The 18,867-nt window shown below is 33.5% G+C and overlaps 2 non-coding genes across 2 annotated transcripts; one reads left to right on the top strand and one right to left on the bottom strand.

Moving 5' to 3' along the window:
* Positions 1 to 3,595: 3,595 nt before the first annotated feature.
* TRNAS-AGA (transfer RNA serine (anticodon AGA)) lies at positions 3,596 to 3,677 on the top strand. The gene has a single exon. It is a non-coding gene; the product is annotated as a tRNA-Ser (tRNA).
* Positions 3,678 to 6,294: 2,617 nt separating this feature from the next.
* Positions 6,295 to 6,376, bottom strand: TRNAS-CGA (transfer RNA serine (anticodon CGA)). Its single transcript has one exon. It is a non-coding gene; the product is annotated as a tRNA-Ser (tRNA).
* Between the last annotated feature and the right edge of the window lie 12,491 nt (positions 6,377 to 18,867).

The following is an 18,867-nucleotide window of genomic DNA, read 5'->3' as shown; positions in this document are numbered from 1 at the left end:
TGCTCTACTATGTTACTAAATAAATAATTACTCAAAATAGAGGTGGCGCTGTTTTCGACTTTCTATTAGCATGAGCAAGGTTTCTGCAGCCATTCTGGTCGTTCGTTAGGTCGGGGGGAGGGGTACATTGAATTTCAGTCGACCGCATGGCGTTGAACGTGCCGCGTGTTTTTATTCCGCATCAACATTGTTACCTCCCTATTAACGTAAGTAAAACCGTTTTTTTCTATTATTTTACGTTCAATTTGTTGTTTAAGGGGTAATTATGCTCAATTTGAAATAAAAAAATAACTAAATGCATTATTCTATGATTTATGTCTTTTAGAATGTAAAATTTACAACTCTGTTATCATCATTCTGTTACTTAGCTCATGGTAACAGAGTTGAGTAAGCATGTATTCTTTAACTTTTGTTTGAAATTTTATATTTGTAATATTTTTTTTCTTAATAATCGGTTTCCTAAACTAATTTTGAGTTGTTATATGTAAATAAATCATATATAATTAAATGTAACCTTGAAGATATTGTTACAGGATATTCTGCCGTTATTAACGCCCTTAAAATGCTTCTCACGCTAGCTGAGCAGCAAGCAAGTTAAGAGAAACATATCGCAGTTATTTACAGATTATATAAAATTGAAGTAACAATTACAAACAGTTAACAAGAGATACGAGACGTATTAAAAACAATGCAACAGAGAAAAACGAAAAAAGTCTAAAAATAAGGACGGCAATCCAGTAAATCCAGTAAAAACTATTAAAAAACGCCATGAAAAGTTAAGAATCGGAAGGAAAAGTATGCTATTGATAAAATATTTGACAAGAAGGCCGTTAAATTCTCTAGGCAGGAAATACAAATTATAAAAGAGTGTCTTGCTGTGGATCAAAGTTTCATATGAAAAAAATCCGCCCACATGTAAGAAAAATGTTTTAAAAACCAAAATCAATCTTTTCGAACGTGAAAACATATCAAGAGTATGCAATTTATTCACTTATAGTACAAAAAGAACAACTAAGTTACTGTGTTACAACTCTGTTATTTTCGTGTCCCGAAGATTAAAGAACATATTTACGAAATTTAGCAAAAGCTATTCAATATAAAACTGCTATATTACAATAGGTTAATTTGCCAGATAATGAAGCGGTTATATGTTGTAATTAGCTGTTAATTTATAGATATTTCATGGAGTTGTGTAGAATTTAAGGTTTGTTATTATTGATAAAGTAACAGAGTTGACTAAAACTTTAAATGAATTACTGTAAAACTTAAAAAAAAGCTTGTACTTCTAATGGTGATTATAAGATATAAGACTGTAATTAATATAAAAGCCAAAATATGTGCGGCTGGCTTATTTAATTTTATGATAAAAAGTAAAGTATAATGATAACAGAGTTGTATTTTTTCACCACCCTGACGCACTAAATCTGAAATAAATCTTAAATTATTAGCTAAACATCGCGGCCAACTTAAATAAACCATACTTCAGTTGTTTTAACAGGCACAGGCATAAAGAAAAGTTCAATTTTAAAATATTTTCTTTTTCACATTTTTGAAATCTGCAGTTACGTTTACCTGCGCAAAATTTGACAATGACCCAAACCCTCTTTCACGTAAACACTGTATAGATTTGGATGAAGAACAACAACATTACAAGAGTACAGGTTATATCAGAACGATACATAAGCATAACACATGAGCTATGGAAGACTTGATTTTGCACGCGGGTTCATCCGCTTATTACGTCGTACAAATTATAATATCTTCTTATATATAAAAATGAATCGCAAAATGTGTTGGTAAGCGCATAACTCGGGAACGGCTGAACCGATTTCGATAATTCTTTTTTTATTATATTACTTGAAGTACGAGGATGGTTTTTATGTAGAGAAAACGTAAATATGTACCACGGGCGAAGCCGGGGCGGACCGCTAGTAGATAATAATAAAACCGAGGCGAGGGGCTAAGGTCACGTACATAAAATGTTATTGCTACTCACGAGTTTAGGAGGAAGTCAATCGTTACTTCGACATCAAAGATAGAATCAAGAGTCGCAGAAAAACACCAAAGAACCCCGAGGGCTCTCGGAATAACTCCAATCTGACACTTCGCAACAAAAGACAGTGTTTACAATCCGGATGTGCGTCGAACATTGTCCGTTTGGACTGGGTAATTGGTTTGTCCCGGTCAACACAGAGGAAACAGTTAAACACTGTGAGTCTTTCACTTGAAGAGCTTAATTAAGAAGAAGTCTACTAATTATGAGATGCTCTTTTGTGCAAAATGTTTACGATAAGAAATATAAATTCCTAAATTTATTAACGATGAAGATATTTTGGAAAATATTTATGCTTATAAACGTTTCAGTCATCTGCTGGATATTAAGTATATCATAACATCAACGAGATTGTTTAAATAAAAGCTCTGATTTTATTATTTAACTAGCTTACGCCCGCGGCTTCGCCCGCGTGTTTTTTCGCAATAAAAGGTAGCCTATGTTCTTTCTCATTGTCTAAAGATTGTCTGTGCCCAATTTCATCAAAATCCGTTGAGAGGTCTAAGTGGAAAAGCGTAACAGCCAGACAGACAGAGTTACTTTCGCATTTATAATATTAGTAGGGATGAGGAAGACTAATATGATACCATTACACAGGTTATATACAATACATTCCTGAAAACATGTGAAAATGATAAGAGAATAATAATAAAATGCTTCTTGGCTATGTTTTCGTTGCAATGAAAACTACATAACACAATAATAACACATGTACCACATTCTGTAATAAGATGATCTTCATCATACAAGATTTTAGATTATAAATCACACAGATAAACGAAAACACAAACCATATGCTAGAAATTTGAAAAGCAATGAGAGTCGTGCAAAATTCGACATAAATGGGGTCGCAATCCCCTTTATTTAACAAGCCCTCATCGAAGATTCACACCACAAAGGTAATTAATGTGCGTAGTTATATCCTACAGAAATCTATACGAACTATGAAATACTAGATTTCCGCCCGCGGCTTCGCCCGCGTTTTCAAAGGAAAACCCGCATAGTTCCCGTTCCCGTGGGATTTCCGGGATAAAACCTATCCTATGTGTTAATCCAAGTTACCCTCTATATGTGTGCTAAATTTCATTGTAATCGGTTCAGTAGTTTTTACGTGAAAGAGTAACAAACATCCATACATCCATACATCCATACAAACTTTCGCCTTTATAATAGTATTAAGAAGTATCTGTATTGATACTTCGTTGATCTATTTCCATACCATAAGTTGGACACATTTCTGGTGTAAATGTTTATAGGTTTTTACATATTATCGTCTGTTTAATTACTGCTTGCTGGTATCCTCTTTTGAATTGGCTATTCTCTTCATTAATAAACTTAACTGATCTATTTTGATTCATTTTTCTTATATTTGGCATTGACATAACTAATGATGTAGCTAATCATCATACAAAAATATGTTTTTTGCATTAGCAAAGTAAGTTCATTGCTATGCCAACTCTGATTTTGCTTTGTATACAATACTTTTCTCTTTAAAATTTATTCAATTAAAAACTATCTCGAATATTTATAAGTTTTCATGCAGCAGTCGTGGCCGAGCGGTTAAGGCGTCTGACTAGAAATCAGATTCCCTCTGGGAGCGTAGGTTCGAATCCTACCGACTGCGGAACTTTTTGAATTTATAAATAATGATCGCATATTTTACGAATAAAACAAAAAATAGTTGTAAATTTTTTGTTAGTGTTAATTGTTTTGTTTCTTATTGAAAAATTACATATCTAAACTTAATTTATACTAAATAAGGTTAAGGTAATATACGTTGAAATATATTTTCAATTCTCAAAATATTAAATTTAAGAAGGCTGTTCTTTATATTTGTACACTTGTTTAATTTAATTAATGCAATATCAATGGTCCGGGAGCCAGCAGCAGATTTTATGACCAAGTTCCTCTCAAGCGGTAATTAGTAAAATGCATCAAAGTATAGTATTATGAAGCCTCGTGAACGTCAGCTGGAGCTCGGTTGGGGGGAAGAGCGGTTGTAGCCTCCCGTATCAGCTGACGGTTTTTCCACCAAGATACAGCCAGCTGACATATATATTTATCCACAGTTACATATAAGCTATCATCAGGTAAATTTTTGTTTGAGAGGAAATAACGGAAAATAAATTTTTCTTTAAATTTAACTTTCATGTTCGAGACACCAGCTGACGTATAATACACCATGTTGTAACCAGCTGACTATATTTTTTCGTTGAGATATTGGGTTAGCTACAATTTGACAAATTTTTAGCTGAGAGGAAATGAATGAATGAATGTATTTTTTTTCCTATGTGCGTGGGAGGCTACAACCGCTCACCCCCCCAACCGAGCGCCAGCTGACGTTCACGAGGCTTTATAATACTATACTCTCATGCGTCTGACGAATTATCTCTTGAGAGGAAATAGTTAACCAAATTTGCACCTGGCTCCCTAACCACAATATAATACAAACAATTGAATTTAAAACCTGACCTTGACTGACATGCTGAAAGTAGAGCGCTCTCTCAAATGCTCCACTTTGTTAAAATTAGGCTGCATGCGACGACGTATGCAGGCGACGTATTTGCGCAGTAGTTAATTGCGTGATTATGAGTTCTGTTCGATTCCCGGAAAAAAAATTCATCTCTATTTTTAGTACTTTAGTACTACTGATAGCTGATATGAAAGTTTTCTCTGTATTTTTTTATCATGTCTTTATTATAATATAGTTTTACTGGTACTATTATATTTTAGACATTATTCCACATAGAGAGAGAGAAAAGAACCGTAAGTATAGATAACATAATTTTTATTATTAACTTCATAAATTTTATTTATTAAATAAAACTCCTTACATTAAGTGAACTGTGAAACAATAAATGCAATAATTAACCTTCAGAGTACAGCTTTAGTCATGAAATTCATACTATTAATTTAAAGTGCTATAAATAGCAAAACGAGGCATATTTGAAAACAAAGAAACGCCCCACAATGCTATTTTACCTTCGGCCATTTAAGCAAAAGTGAATTTCACTCGAATTAAAACGAAGTATTACAACCGACCTCAATATTCAACAGTTCTTTGTAAAATACCGACTCTATTATCCCGGGCATGGTAAAGACAAAAATTAAAATGACAAACGCGAAAATTAATTCGTCACAAAGGCATATTCCGTATCGACGGTGTATTAAAAATGCCGGAGCGTTGTTTTTATTGGAATTTTATACGCGGTATTACAAAGCAAGCGGGATTAATTTCTAACAATTTCAATGTTTTTTTCGGGGAAGCAGATAATCCTACCGTGACAATATTACCTATAGAGTATAGATGTGTGCTTTTGGATTAGTTAGTTACTCTTTCACGTAATGCTGATTTGATTTGTATGACGTTTGGTACAGACATAAATTAAAGCCAGAATTAGCTACTTTTCAACGGGTTAGGTATCTTGCGTGCAAAGGAGCCAACAAGTATGTCTAGCTTTTGCCGCGGTTACGGGTGAACTTTGCGAAAAAATGCAATAACCTACTCAAAGTGTATTATACATTACTAGCTTCCGCCCACGACTTTGTACGTGCATCCCCGTTTTTCCCCATTCCCGCAAGAATTTCGGGAAATCCTTTCTTAGCGGATGCCTACGTCCTAACATCTACCTGTATGCCAAATTTCAGCCCGATACGTCCAGTGGTTTGGGCTGTGCGTTGATAGATCACTATATCAGTCACCTTTGAGTTTTATAGATATAGATTACTTATTTAGGTAAACTATGAAAAAATAAACTACTAAACCAAATTTTTTAAAAGATAAAACATGTTAGATAACATACTATGTGCATCGCATTCTACTATTTGACTCATTACACAAGGTTGAATTATTTACTTCTTGATAATAATCTCTTTAGATATTAACGATTCGCGTATAAATTTATAGTCCAAGACCTACTAAAATAAACAGAATAAAAAGGATGGGCATAATAAAATGTAAAGAGTGGACTAAATCAGTGAGGGTTTCGACCGCGTTTTAAAATTTAGGAAGGATTCTGTTTTGTAAACACAGTACAGATAATATTTAATATTTGAAACCTTCGACAGACAAAATAAACATATTTATTTCATTTAATAGAGTTTTTATTAAATTAATTAAAGTCCACCATAAAAAGGTTTATTCTTTTTTGAACCCTCGTGTTCAAAAATGAAACAAAAATAGTACAGAGATATTATTCATTTCTACGTCATATAAGGTTGCCAAAATTTACAAAAAACTACGCAGCCGGTAGGATTCGAACCTACGCTCCCAGAGGGAATCTGATTTCGAGTCAGACGCCTTAACCACTCGGCCACGACTGCTGTGAATAAGGTTCTATAAATTAAGAAGTCAAAAGGAATTGCTATAAATTGATTAGTATGTTAATGTGGAGGTTTCTACCCCCAAGATCCTAGTAAATTAGGTACCTTAATTGCGTGGAATTGTAATTGTCATTGAAAAAGAACACTGACCTAAATACTAAAAATTTTCTAAGTACCCTCATTAGGATTAAGAACTAACAATAAGTATTAAAACATATGTACCTAGCGGTTTGTGGGCTTATGACTTGAATGAGTTTATGATTGCATCAATGTAAATTATATCATCTAAGAATTAATATTATGTTAAATAATAAATAAATATCTTCTTGCGAACTCTAGCACTATTGTTACTTGTATAATTTTATTTATTACTAGCAATGCCCTGCGGTTTCACCCGCATAGATGCGATATCGTTACAGTGAAAAGTCTACTATAGGTCGGACTATAGGTTTAATTTTTAATCACATGAAAATCACCTTTACCCCGTCCCGCACTACGGCCTTTGTTTTTTTTTTTTTTTTTTGTTTTAGTGGGGAAATCTTTCATAGATACCCACGGCCTCCGGGGGAGGGGCCGTGGGTTATGTCGGATTCCTACCGACCAAAACCCCACTGTGTTCCGTCAAGACGCATATTGGTAGAATTCCTCCGTGACCCCCGCACTACGGCCTGCTCGAACAGTATACCTACTATTTTCTGTAGATTGACACTTTTAAAAATTCGTTATATCTTTGGAATGGAATATCCAATTCTTTTCATTTAAAAAGTATTTTGCTGGTATTGAAACAGTCTATAATAAAACATTTAATGGGATAAGGATTAATATATGTGTATGGATAACATGGTTTGAATACTGTCGGCACTTCTATTTACTTTGAAAACGTAAAAAAGTTGTTGTAGTAACATAACTACTGAAGATGGACATATGGTATCGCGGACTTTCTTGTAGATATTGATCCATTCTATAATACCGTAGAACATTTTTTTGTTCTATCTTCAATAGATTCCGCAGCGCACGCGATGACAGAAGTTTTATTGAGGATTTTTTTACACCTTGGGTTACATTATTGCATTTTTGGTAAGGATCTCTAATTTTTTTGAAAATGCAATATAGCCTATGTTGCTCAGTAAAGATGCAGCTTTCTAATGGTGAAAGAATTTTTGAAATCGGTCCAGTAGTTTTTGCGTGAAAACCATACATACATACATACATACATACTTACAAACTTTTCCTCTTTATAATATTAGTATAGATTATTTAAGTTTAGAATTAACGTTGAGAATGTATTTATTGTCATCGTCAAATGGTCAAATATTTATAAATAAACTAAAAGACTTTAAGTCATCAATTTTACAATGAAAACAAGAACTGTTAACACAACATATTTTCTTTACAGTTCATTACAACAACACTGACACTGGCGTTCAATGGGCTTTCAATTAAATATAAAAGCTATACTATCTTAATAGGTTTAACACGATCCTTAAAATTCAAATTAGAATATATTATAGTTTGTAAAAGAAACTCATGTTGGTATATCTATATACTATCTATAATAATATTATAAAGCTGAAGAGGTTGTTTGTTTGTTTGTTTGAACGCGCTAATCTCAGAAATTACAGGTCCGGTTTGAAAAATTCTTTCGGTGTTAAATAGCCCATTTATCGAGGAAGGCTATAGGCTGTATATCATCACGCTAAGACCAACAGGAGTGGAGCACTGCGGGTAAAACCGCAGGGCACAGCTAGTAACAAATACATGTCTAACAAGCAAGTGTATTATACCCTAACCCCACGGAGTGGATTAAGTTTTTCACTTCCTAAGCAAAATTAAACCATATTTAAGCTAAAATGTCCTACTCTGCGGTCTTCGCTGTAAGAAGCTTTTATTTAATCTGTGATGACTGAGAAAACGTTGGCTTTTATGTACATTGAGGTAAAATCTACGGAGTTTATACAGAATGTTTGTAATAGATACTCTAATAATGTACTAGGAGATAAGGAATTACGAAGTATTCTTCGTTGTTTTCTGTGAATACCATGACCTGACTTCTGGCTTATACAGATGATTTTGTAATGTTGTTAACAACTGCACAAAATGTAGATGGTGTAAAATATCAGAATTGACAAAATATGTATGAATGTCCGACTAGGTTTTAACTTTTAACAGTCATATATGTTATGTTTCATATAAATAGCTTAATAAATAAGAGATTTAAATTTATATACCTGATAAAAATTTACGCCAAATTTTTAAGTGATTTGAGTTGATTTCAGAGTGCATAAATAATCAACCTCGTAGGTATATCATTAAAACACGTGTAACATACAGTAAAACAAAAGACATAAATCTCACATTAAAAACTTACACGACTCTCGTTCAACGGAGCGAGAACATTATCGCCCATCCAAAAAACAGCCGCGAACGACACCACTTACCCTGATTGATGAAAACAAGAGCCACGCGCTTCATGTTTCGCGAATTCCCGCGTTTATTAAATTCCTTTTTATTTCAACGGAATCTCATTATATAATCTACAGCTTCGAGACGTGAGGCCTTTGCGGGAAATTATTATTTGTAAATATTTTAATTGTACTGTCAAGAATTTCTTGACTTTTTTGTGATGATTCATTTAATACGAGACAAAAGTTTTTAGAATGCGTCAAAATATATATATATATATATATATATATATTGTGTTTACAGCATAAACTTTACTTAACTCTTTCTAGTTTCTCTCTTCTTTCTTTTTGAAGTGAAACTTCTTTAGGCGCGTTGAGAGTAAAATTTCAAGGTCGCGTCATGGCAATACCGTCACATCATGGAGTAAGGCGACAATAATATGTATCTTTGAATCTTGCCAAACGAAGTTTCACTTCTGACGGGTGTGCTCGGCACGCACGCTCTTTTTTCATTTCTCTTCTTTCTCTCCTTTATTATTATTTCTCTAGATTTCCGCCCGCGGCTTCGCCCGCGTTTTCAAAGGAAAACCCGCATAGTTCCCGTTCCCGTGGGATTTCCGGGATAAAACCTATCCTATGTGTTAATCCAAGTTACCCTCTATATGTGTGCTAAATTTCATTGTAATCGGTTCAGTAGTTTTTACGTGAAAGAGTAACAAACATCCATACATCCATACATCCATACATCCATACATCCATACATCCATACATCCTTACAAACTTTCGCCTTTATAATAGTATTAAGAATTAAGATTATATGATATGATAGAATTTACTAAAATAGTAAAACGAAATAGAAACAACATTGACACTAGCACAAACATTAATAGGTTAACACCACAGGTTAACAGATTTCGTTAACACGCTGCTCCCGTATTCTCTTATAAGGTCCCCCAAAACACAGCAATTGAAATTACGAGCTCAGCTTATTCCAACCACAGAAGATTATTTTGTATGACAATGACTTAATCCGGGTCTCAAACGACGTTAGCAGAAAACTGTGATTTTAAGATTCAACACAGACGATCTCCAGGGTGCATGCGTTTTGTATGTTAATGCGCTCATACATACATACATGGCGCTAACAACGTATTCAGCGCAGTCAAGTGATAACCGAGGCACTGGGTTTGCATCTGTTACGAGTTTAAATATTTATCGTTTGTGATTTTTCGAAATATACGTACCTATGTATATGTTGTTATTGGTATTATATCATCTTGTATTATCTATACAATATTATTGTAAATGTGAAAGTACATGGATGGGATCACGGATGGCCGAGTTGGTCAGGCATCCGCCCCGGAATGGCGTGAAAGGATGCGGTTTCGAATCCCGCCTCGTGATCGAATTTTTTCTAATATTTATAAATTTATATAATGCGAAAGTAACTCTATCTTTTGGTCCATTTGTCTGCCTCTTCTTCTCGCCTAAAACACTGGACCGATTCGGTTGAAATTTGGTACAAGAGCAAGAACTATACGAGTTTTTGCAGAAGCCGCGGGAAGAAAATTAGTTAAATATTTGGATAGATTAAATCGTTTGTCTTGTAAAAAAACATTTTTTATGAAGTATGAGACTCACAATTATTGTAACATTGACAAATTAACCACTAAAATAATCGTCCTTGACATAATTCTATAAACTATTCAATTCCCACCTAATTATAAACAAAATATGCAAACTAGAGCAATAACTTTCCCAAACTTCGTCTATATTACATAATAACCAAATGTGAGATAATAATTTCGTATCATAATAAACATTATTACTTAACTTTACTCTCGAAGATACGCTATAGTCGAAATTTTAGGTCCCCAGGGTATAAGTCTGACGGATTTGTTACTTCTAATAAATGTTTCAATGTAAAATAATATAGCTGGGATTGTATGAAAATGTTTGAATTTATGAGGTGTGAAAAAAAATATGGTATAAGATAGAGAATATAATGTAAATAGTATGGACATAATCGAACAGAATGTAAGATAAGTTTCACCCGTAAAATCTGATCTATCTTCAGATCTAAAAGAGAAATAAATCTAGACGTATTTTGTAAACGTTTTTTGTTTCTGTTTGTTACGATATAGCTCAAAAACTACTTGATCTATTTCAAAAACCTTTAACATTAGATGGCTACTTTACCCAGTAACGATAGCTTCTATCGCGGGCCTTGAGCGCGGGGACTGAATCCAGAAATTGCGTAACGAAAAACCTCACGCTCCCCACTCCGACGGGCACGGAGGTGTGGCTTGAACTTTGAAGGCATAGCATGCAATAAATAGCTTTACCGCGGCAGTCCCCGAGTGACACACGTCTTTTTTAATACGCTTTTATCAGCTTTACCTGCATCTCTGTATGTCATCGACAAAGACAAGACAAGAACCCATTTTTCAAACTCAAACTCAAACTCAAAAATTCATTTATTCAATTAGACTACTATTTAGTAGCACTTTCGAATCGTCATTACATAGTATTTTTAACATTTACCACCGATTCGGAAAGCAGTATCTATGGAGACAGACAGATCTAATTCAAACATTGTACACTTATCAAAGATCGCGTGTGTTAGTCTTTTACATTATAATATGAATTACTAGTGGTCCGCCCCGGCTTCGCCCGTGGTACATATTTCGCAATAAAAGGTAGCCTTTCTCGGGTATCAAAATACCTATCTCCATACCAAATTTCATGCAAATTGGTTAAGTAGTTTAGGCGTGATTGAGTAACAGACAGACAGACAGAGTTACTTTCGCATTTATAATATTAGTATGGATTGACAGTGTAAACATTAACCAAAATTATTTTATTCGCTAAATACATATAGAATGAAGTGTTGATCACTCGGTAGACAATAGATTGCAAGATAGGCTTGGCTGATAGCTAGTAACGATAGCACACACGCAAACCTAAATATAGGGAATGTAATTTGTTTTAGAAAAACAAATTGCTCTGTTTAATATCTATGTTAATTTTTGATTGGGGATGTATTATTACTTTAGGTGATTGTGTGGGTGGGAGGATATGAAATAGCTTAATTTTCATTGATCAACCTAAAAACTATAAGCTATTGTTATCTTCTATATATTTCTGATCATCTACTTCTTATTGATATAACGCGAATTTAATCAAATAATTATAGTTAAGAAGTAAGAACTGCAAGTATGAAAGTAAAATGCGGTAAAAGATGTAGGTAAGTGCCTAATGCTTATGTACGCGATTGTACAATTGGGAAATAACTATATTATGTAAATTCAGTTGAATAAAGCTGAATTGTCATACACGAAATATTATAATGAATTCTTTTCCTAAAATTATTACAATAATTCCAATTTCTTTGCTAGAATCTATGAATCATGTTATTCTAATGAGACTCAAAGTTTTCTGTTTATAAAATAACAAGATTTTACAAATGAATAATAGAAGATAGAGGTTAATGCACCCATTTTCAAGATAAAATATTATTTTACCTTTACTGCTTTTAATCTTCATCTAGAGTATTTTATTTCTTGAAAAATATTTATTTCTTTATCCGTATAATACAAACATCAGAATGATCAGAGCGGAGACAAGAGGGCTTTCATTCTCTTCACAATAATCTATAACTAAGGTAAATGAATCTAAGTATTTTATATGTATTCGATAATCCCTCCTCTCTTAATATACATGCACGATAATGTTTTTTTATCCTACTAATATTATAAATGCGAAAGTTTGTGAGGATGGATGTATGTGTAATGTGTATTGTGCATTGTGTATGTGTAGGTGTGTATGTTTGTTACTCTTTCACGCAAATACTACTGAAACAATTACAATTAAGGCGAAATACAATCATGCTTGTGCACCTTTTGGGCTACGCCCCGTGGGTGGAGCATAAGCACACTAACTTGGATTAACACATAGGATAGGTTTTATCCCGGAAATCCCACGGGAACGGGAACCATGCGGGTTTTTTTTTTGGAAACGCGAGCGAAGCCGCGGGTGGAAAGCTAGTTTTAATAAAAAACAATACATATCCCATCGAGGAAAAACTTCGTAAATTTATATAAGTAATTATATTTAAATACAATAATTAAACTGTAAGAGGATTAGAGAAGAGAGTTTATATTTTATAATTAAATTTTTAACTGTAAAAATCATATATATTCGAGTTAACAATAATATAAATGGAGCCGTCTACAATAAACAGCTCTATTATAAACACTATGAAGAGGGTTGACCTAAAATACAAGTTTATTTACCCAGTTTGAGCACCAGTCTCAAAATTAGTTCTATATTGTTCACAGAACAAATGAACAGACAGCACCTGAAAGCATACAACGATTTGGTACATTTCTGTTATCATTAAAAGGGATTTGAAATTATTATTCTGTTCTCTAGAGGGAAAGGAATGAGTTTTATTATAGTCTCAGTACTTAATAAGAAAATTTTCACTCTTTATTATTTACAGACATACAATATAATAATAGCACCATGAAGTTGTAACAGTGTTTTGGAAGCAACACTCTTTCAAACTAAAAACTAAAAGTGTTTACATACTCTGGACTTAGTTATGTTCTTGAAGTATATAGTTAGTTCCGTTGCTGCTCGCAAAAATTGACAAACAGCAAAATGTATGTAAATTGCATAAAGTTACGTAATTATTCATCCCTTTCTTTGTTTTTCACAAGACAACTTATCACAAAAAACACACTGCACATGTCTCAACAGCGTAATCCACTGAATCTCCTCAAAATTCTTGATAAATCGAACAATAATTCGTCGTAAACCAAACAAAGGCATGAATTCATTACGAAATTTCCCATAACACCTGATTCAATTACTCCCAACTTGTTCGCAAGAACGTGTAATTAAATTTTGTTTGGACTCCGGCTTAACAAATAATATCCGACTTTACGGATTAATTTAGACCGAGATGATTTATTACTTCACTTTTGAGACTACAGATGATTACTGCAGATTTTCGGTGGTATGGCGACCATTTGGAATCGTCCGAAAAGTATGGCATGGCGATTTTCGTAAATGGCTGCACGACGATGGTTACCTGTGCAAAAGTTAGCCTGGTACAAATGGTTGAATTGTTTTTTTTTAATCAACACATTCGCACACACAGTATGGCGGGCTTTAAGTCACACCGGAAAAGTATGGCATGACACTACCGCCTACTTCTTTTTTATGGGCTATCGGTAAATTCTAAAATTTTTGTGTTACAAATCGTTTGACTTTCGCTATTTTTCCGATGAGCTCGACTAACGCCCACACGACTAAGCCGCCGGTACCATCGTTCACACCAACATTTTTATTTTTGTCATTGCGTACTAAGACCCCTGTAGAACCGCCATCCTGTTATAAATGACTCGAAATTTTGTGTCAATATCTCCCGGTCTATTATAATTCCATGGAGCCGGCTGCACGCACGAAAAAACATGACTCATGCGGCGTTACCTCGCTCTGAGGCGTTCCATGTAAGGCTTGAGGTGCAAGCGAAAGCGCGGAACGAGCGACAAAGAAGCACAATCGGACGTTGTCACGTTCAACTTTCGTCAGTAAAGCGACTTTACAGACAACCAATTTTTTTTCATCAAATTTTAATTTGTGCGAATTATGTGATGAAATATATCTTTAGCAGTTACACATTATTATTATCAATTTATTTTTAACACAAAACACACGTTGTTTTAAAAATGGCGTCTCGTCACTTTAGTAACAAAATATTCCTCTCATTTTGTTCCATCCGAAAGAATCTTCTATATTCTATATTATTATTGTGAAAAAATTATTAAGAAAGAGCCTGATAAATAACAGGTGAAAAGAATTTGTTATTATTTACATCAAATCCTTCTAGCTTTAGAAGGTCTAGACTTTAATAAAATATTATTTAATAAATTCATATCTAGGGTTTATTCTGGTCTGATAGAAATAGAAATTGAAAGGAACTTTGTCCATACCTGGGTAGGGTTAGATTTTTTCGTAATATAAAGGATAGGATAGATTAAATCCGATGTTCTTTTCACAGCATTTATTATATTTTTTGCTTAATAATGGTGTTCGTTTCACTATATTTATTCTATTATGTCATTTTTTGGTCAATATTCAAAACGGTACAGATTATATTCGATATTCTTTTGACTAGCGTTACTCTTTTTCATGATATTTACACAAAGGGTTAACATTCTATTAGGGCGTGTAATATTGAAGGTAGATAACACTTGATGTATTTGCCGAGTGAGTTACAACACTGAGCTTTCGACACTTTGGTGTACAATGCTTGTTCATTATTATAATAAAAATTTTAAGTTGATGTACGATTCCGAATTTCAAACACTATCGATTAAGCTTAGTTTATTGCTAATATTCCATACCCATTTCGAATTGGTTTTATTTATTTTTCCACCCTTTTCATATAATATGTTACATGTTATATTATATTGTTCAAATATGTTTATTTCACTTTTTACGTGGATTACATTACTTTCCCCACTAGTTTCATCAATTTTTAACTAGGTACTGGTCATAAAATAAAATTAATGACAATCACTTATTTACATTTTACATACCATTGAAATTTTAACTCGCCATCTATGACGTAAAACATCTTGTACATGTGTAATCTATCTCTTATTTACCTGAATTTAAAAACTTTCTTTAAACACTGATTTGAAGAAAATAATTTTATAAAAATGTATTGATAAGCAGCAATGTATCCTTCAGCGTAGATAAAGCGATATAATTTGTATTGTTTGAAATGAGGAAACTTACACCAGGTGAAAACATATTATGTTATCAGAAACTCAACAATCTCGTCCCCTTTTTGTTACATTGCTGACTTTGTACCTACACCTACAAACATCGTGGTTTCAAGCGAGCAATGGATGTGCAAGCGAGCGTTAATATAGATAGTGGTGTTGATAAGCAAGGCGTGGCAATGTAATGGTGGTAGATGGTACGATAGCTAAGAGCATCGCACGCGAACCGACAGACACGCTCATAATACACGAGTCTACATGAATACCAACAGATAGGGTGTTCCTTCATGATTTAGAACTTCCTTACGACATTACTCTGCTCGACTTTTAAAGGACTTTGATGTACGTGACCGAGTTAAAGAGTGGCTAATTTGAAATGTCAAATTTTAGTAACTCATTTTTCAGGCGTCTTTATTTTGCGTCTATTCCCCGCAATGTTTATAGCCTTCCTCGATAAATAAATATACTGAAATAATTTTTCTTCGTTAGTGCGTTGAATGAAGTGAAAAATAGATATGATTTTTTTGGAAAAGGTATCTTCCCCGTACCTCGCAAAGGAACACGAGATATCACTTCTTACTTTCCAAATTTTAAACTAATTTTATAAAACCCCAGTTCCGTGATTTTAAATCCAAAATAGACGCTTTACAAAACCTTCCTGTAATAGCATCTTGGTTTATCAGATAGTACAAGAGCATTAATTAAAAGGGTTTCAAATAGTAAAGAGGTAAGGCGTCTGTGTCTCAACCCTCCGTGGTTCCTCCTTGAATTAATTCTATTTTAATGCTGTATACCAAGTTAATTGCAATTTCAATTAGTTTTGCCTTAACCGAATTAAAAGGCTTTACTTATTTCTAGTTTTAAATATTCAGGCTTTGAAAATGGCCTAAATAACTAGGGCGTTATTGAGAACGGCTCTAATAATTCCGCCGAAATTATTGGAATTTTTAATTTGGCCATTCTAAGAACATTAAACTCACTTTTATTTATGGCTTCAGACATTATATCAAGAAAATTATGCGGAATTTCTTAAAGAGCTTTGTTGTTATTATTATAGTAAGAAAATATAATAAGTATCCCCATTATGTCCATGTGGCTAATGAGACACTTTGGATATGTTTGAAATAATAATAATAAGAGAAAGAAAGGACTCAAGAGCTTTTTATTTGTGAAAAATAACTGAATTGGTACCTTATCGTAGTTTACGATCATTCCAAAACAGTTGAATAGCTACACGATTCATAATATTATGTATTGCCATAATGAACATCAAAAAATAAAAATTGGTTGAAAAGAGTTTTATAACTGTGTGAAGTAATCATTTACTATATTAATCTTACGCCAACTTTACAACAATTATTTAAATACCACTATAACTAAAATCAAACTCAAGTATTTATTCGCCTACACTTCTTATAAAATCTTTTAAAGTGTTTGCTAGTTTACTTTATTGATTTACCAAAAATATCTTCTAACAAACTTTCAAAGACCATTGCGATAAATCAACCGTATATAAGCCGTATATTAATCTGTTAAATGCAATTTTCAATAGGTGTTTCATACAAAGGAGTTTTCATACAAGGATAAAATATTTAGCCATACAAAACACGCAATGTACAGCAACCTATGGAATATACACCTCTTCCTTTTGTTGGATAACTTTTATCTCATCTAAGTTGCATCAGTATAATACTATTACGAATAAGATGGGTGGAATTCTTGACCTTGTATTAAGTAATGCCAGTAGCAGTGAATTACAGGTAAGTAGTGACACACCACCACTTGTCCCCATTGACAGTTATCATCCGTCTTTGTTGGTGAAATTAGCATATTTAAGGACTTATAATATAAACGATTCATGTGTACGGTCTGGTAGTAAATTAAATGAATGGAATTTCCGTAAAGCAGATTATAATGAATTATATGCGTGCATTCAAACATTGCGTTGGGATGATGTTTATTCGTCTACTAGTGTAAATAGTGCCGTAGATAGATTTTACACACAATTATTTGACTGTTTCGATAAATGCGTCCCTAAAAAGAGACATTCTATGAATAGTTCACGATATACTTATCCGACGTGGTTCACTACGGAAGTTGTAAATAATATAAAAATTAAATATTTTAATTTAAAAAAATATAAGCAGTTTGGTCTACAGTATAACTTTGAAATGTTTAAATACTATAGAAGTAAAGTAAAAATACTTATCAATCAGGCTTATCAGAACCATATAAAAAAAATTGAAGCCAATATTAAAGATGATCCCAAGAAATTCTGGGCATTTGTAAAGGAGCAGCGGTCATCTAGTAGGTTGCGTGTTGAATACGACTATGATGGTGTTAAAGTAAGTGGTATTGACGCCGCAAATGCATTCGCTAAATATTTTCAATCAGTATTTTTAAATGAAAAACCAAAACTTGATTATAAGGAGGCTGCTCTTGTATCCGGCGTTGCATCATCACGTATTTCTATTGATTACATTTCAAAATCTGATATAAAGCTTGCAACTCGGCGCCTTAAACCGCATTCGGCAGCAGGTCCGGATAATATACCTCCGTTCATTATTAAAGACTGTATATCAATTTTTATTGAACCTCTTCACTATATATTTAATTTGTCACTCCAAACAGATACGTATCCTACCGTATGGAAAACTTCGCGTGTTACACCAGTTCCAAAGAGTGGCTCCAAAGTGAGCATTGAGAACTATAGACCTATCGCGGTGCTATCTACTTTTGCTAAGCTACTTGAAATTATTTTAAATAATCACGTCTCACAACAAATAAGTTCTCGATTATCGGATTGTCAGCACGGTTTTCGTGCCCGTAGATCAACATCAACAAATTTAATAAATTTCGTCGACTACGCTTCTAAAAACTTAGATCGGAAAAAACAAATCGATGTCAGTTATTTCGACTTTAAAAAAGCGTTCGATCGCGTAGATAATGACGTCCTTTTGCGTAAATTTTCTATGATTGGTTTCACTCCCAGGCTGGTAAAATATTTTGCAGACTACCTCCGGGATCGTTTTCAATTTGTACAACTTGGTAGTTACCGTTCAGATCCATATGCAATAAATTCTGGTATCAGTCAAGGCAGTACCCTCGGCCCTACTCAATTTTTGGTAATGATCAACGATCTTCCAGATGTTATTAGTTCTTCCCAGTGTCTTATGTTTGCCGACGATCTCAAATTATACTTGGCTATAGGAAGTATTGAGGATTGTCAGGCATTACAAAACGATATAAATAGCGTCTGTGAATGGAGTAAAATCAACCGTTTAGATCT

The sequence above is a fragment of the Colias philodice genome, chromosome 2 (genome assembly GCF_061535455.1).
Source record: "Colias philodice isolate Cphi_HAF_F1 chromosome 2, ilColPhil1 Martin Lab GWU primary, whole genome shotgun sequence".
Lineage (NCBI taxonomy): Eukaryota > Metazoa > Arthropoda > Insecta > Lepidoptera > Pieridae > Colias > Colias philodice.
This window is presented reverse-complemented; position numbering and strand designations above follow the sequence as displayed.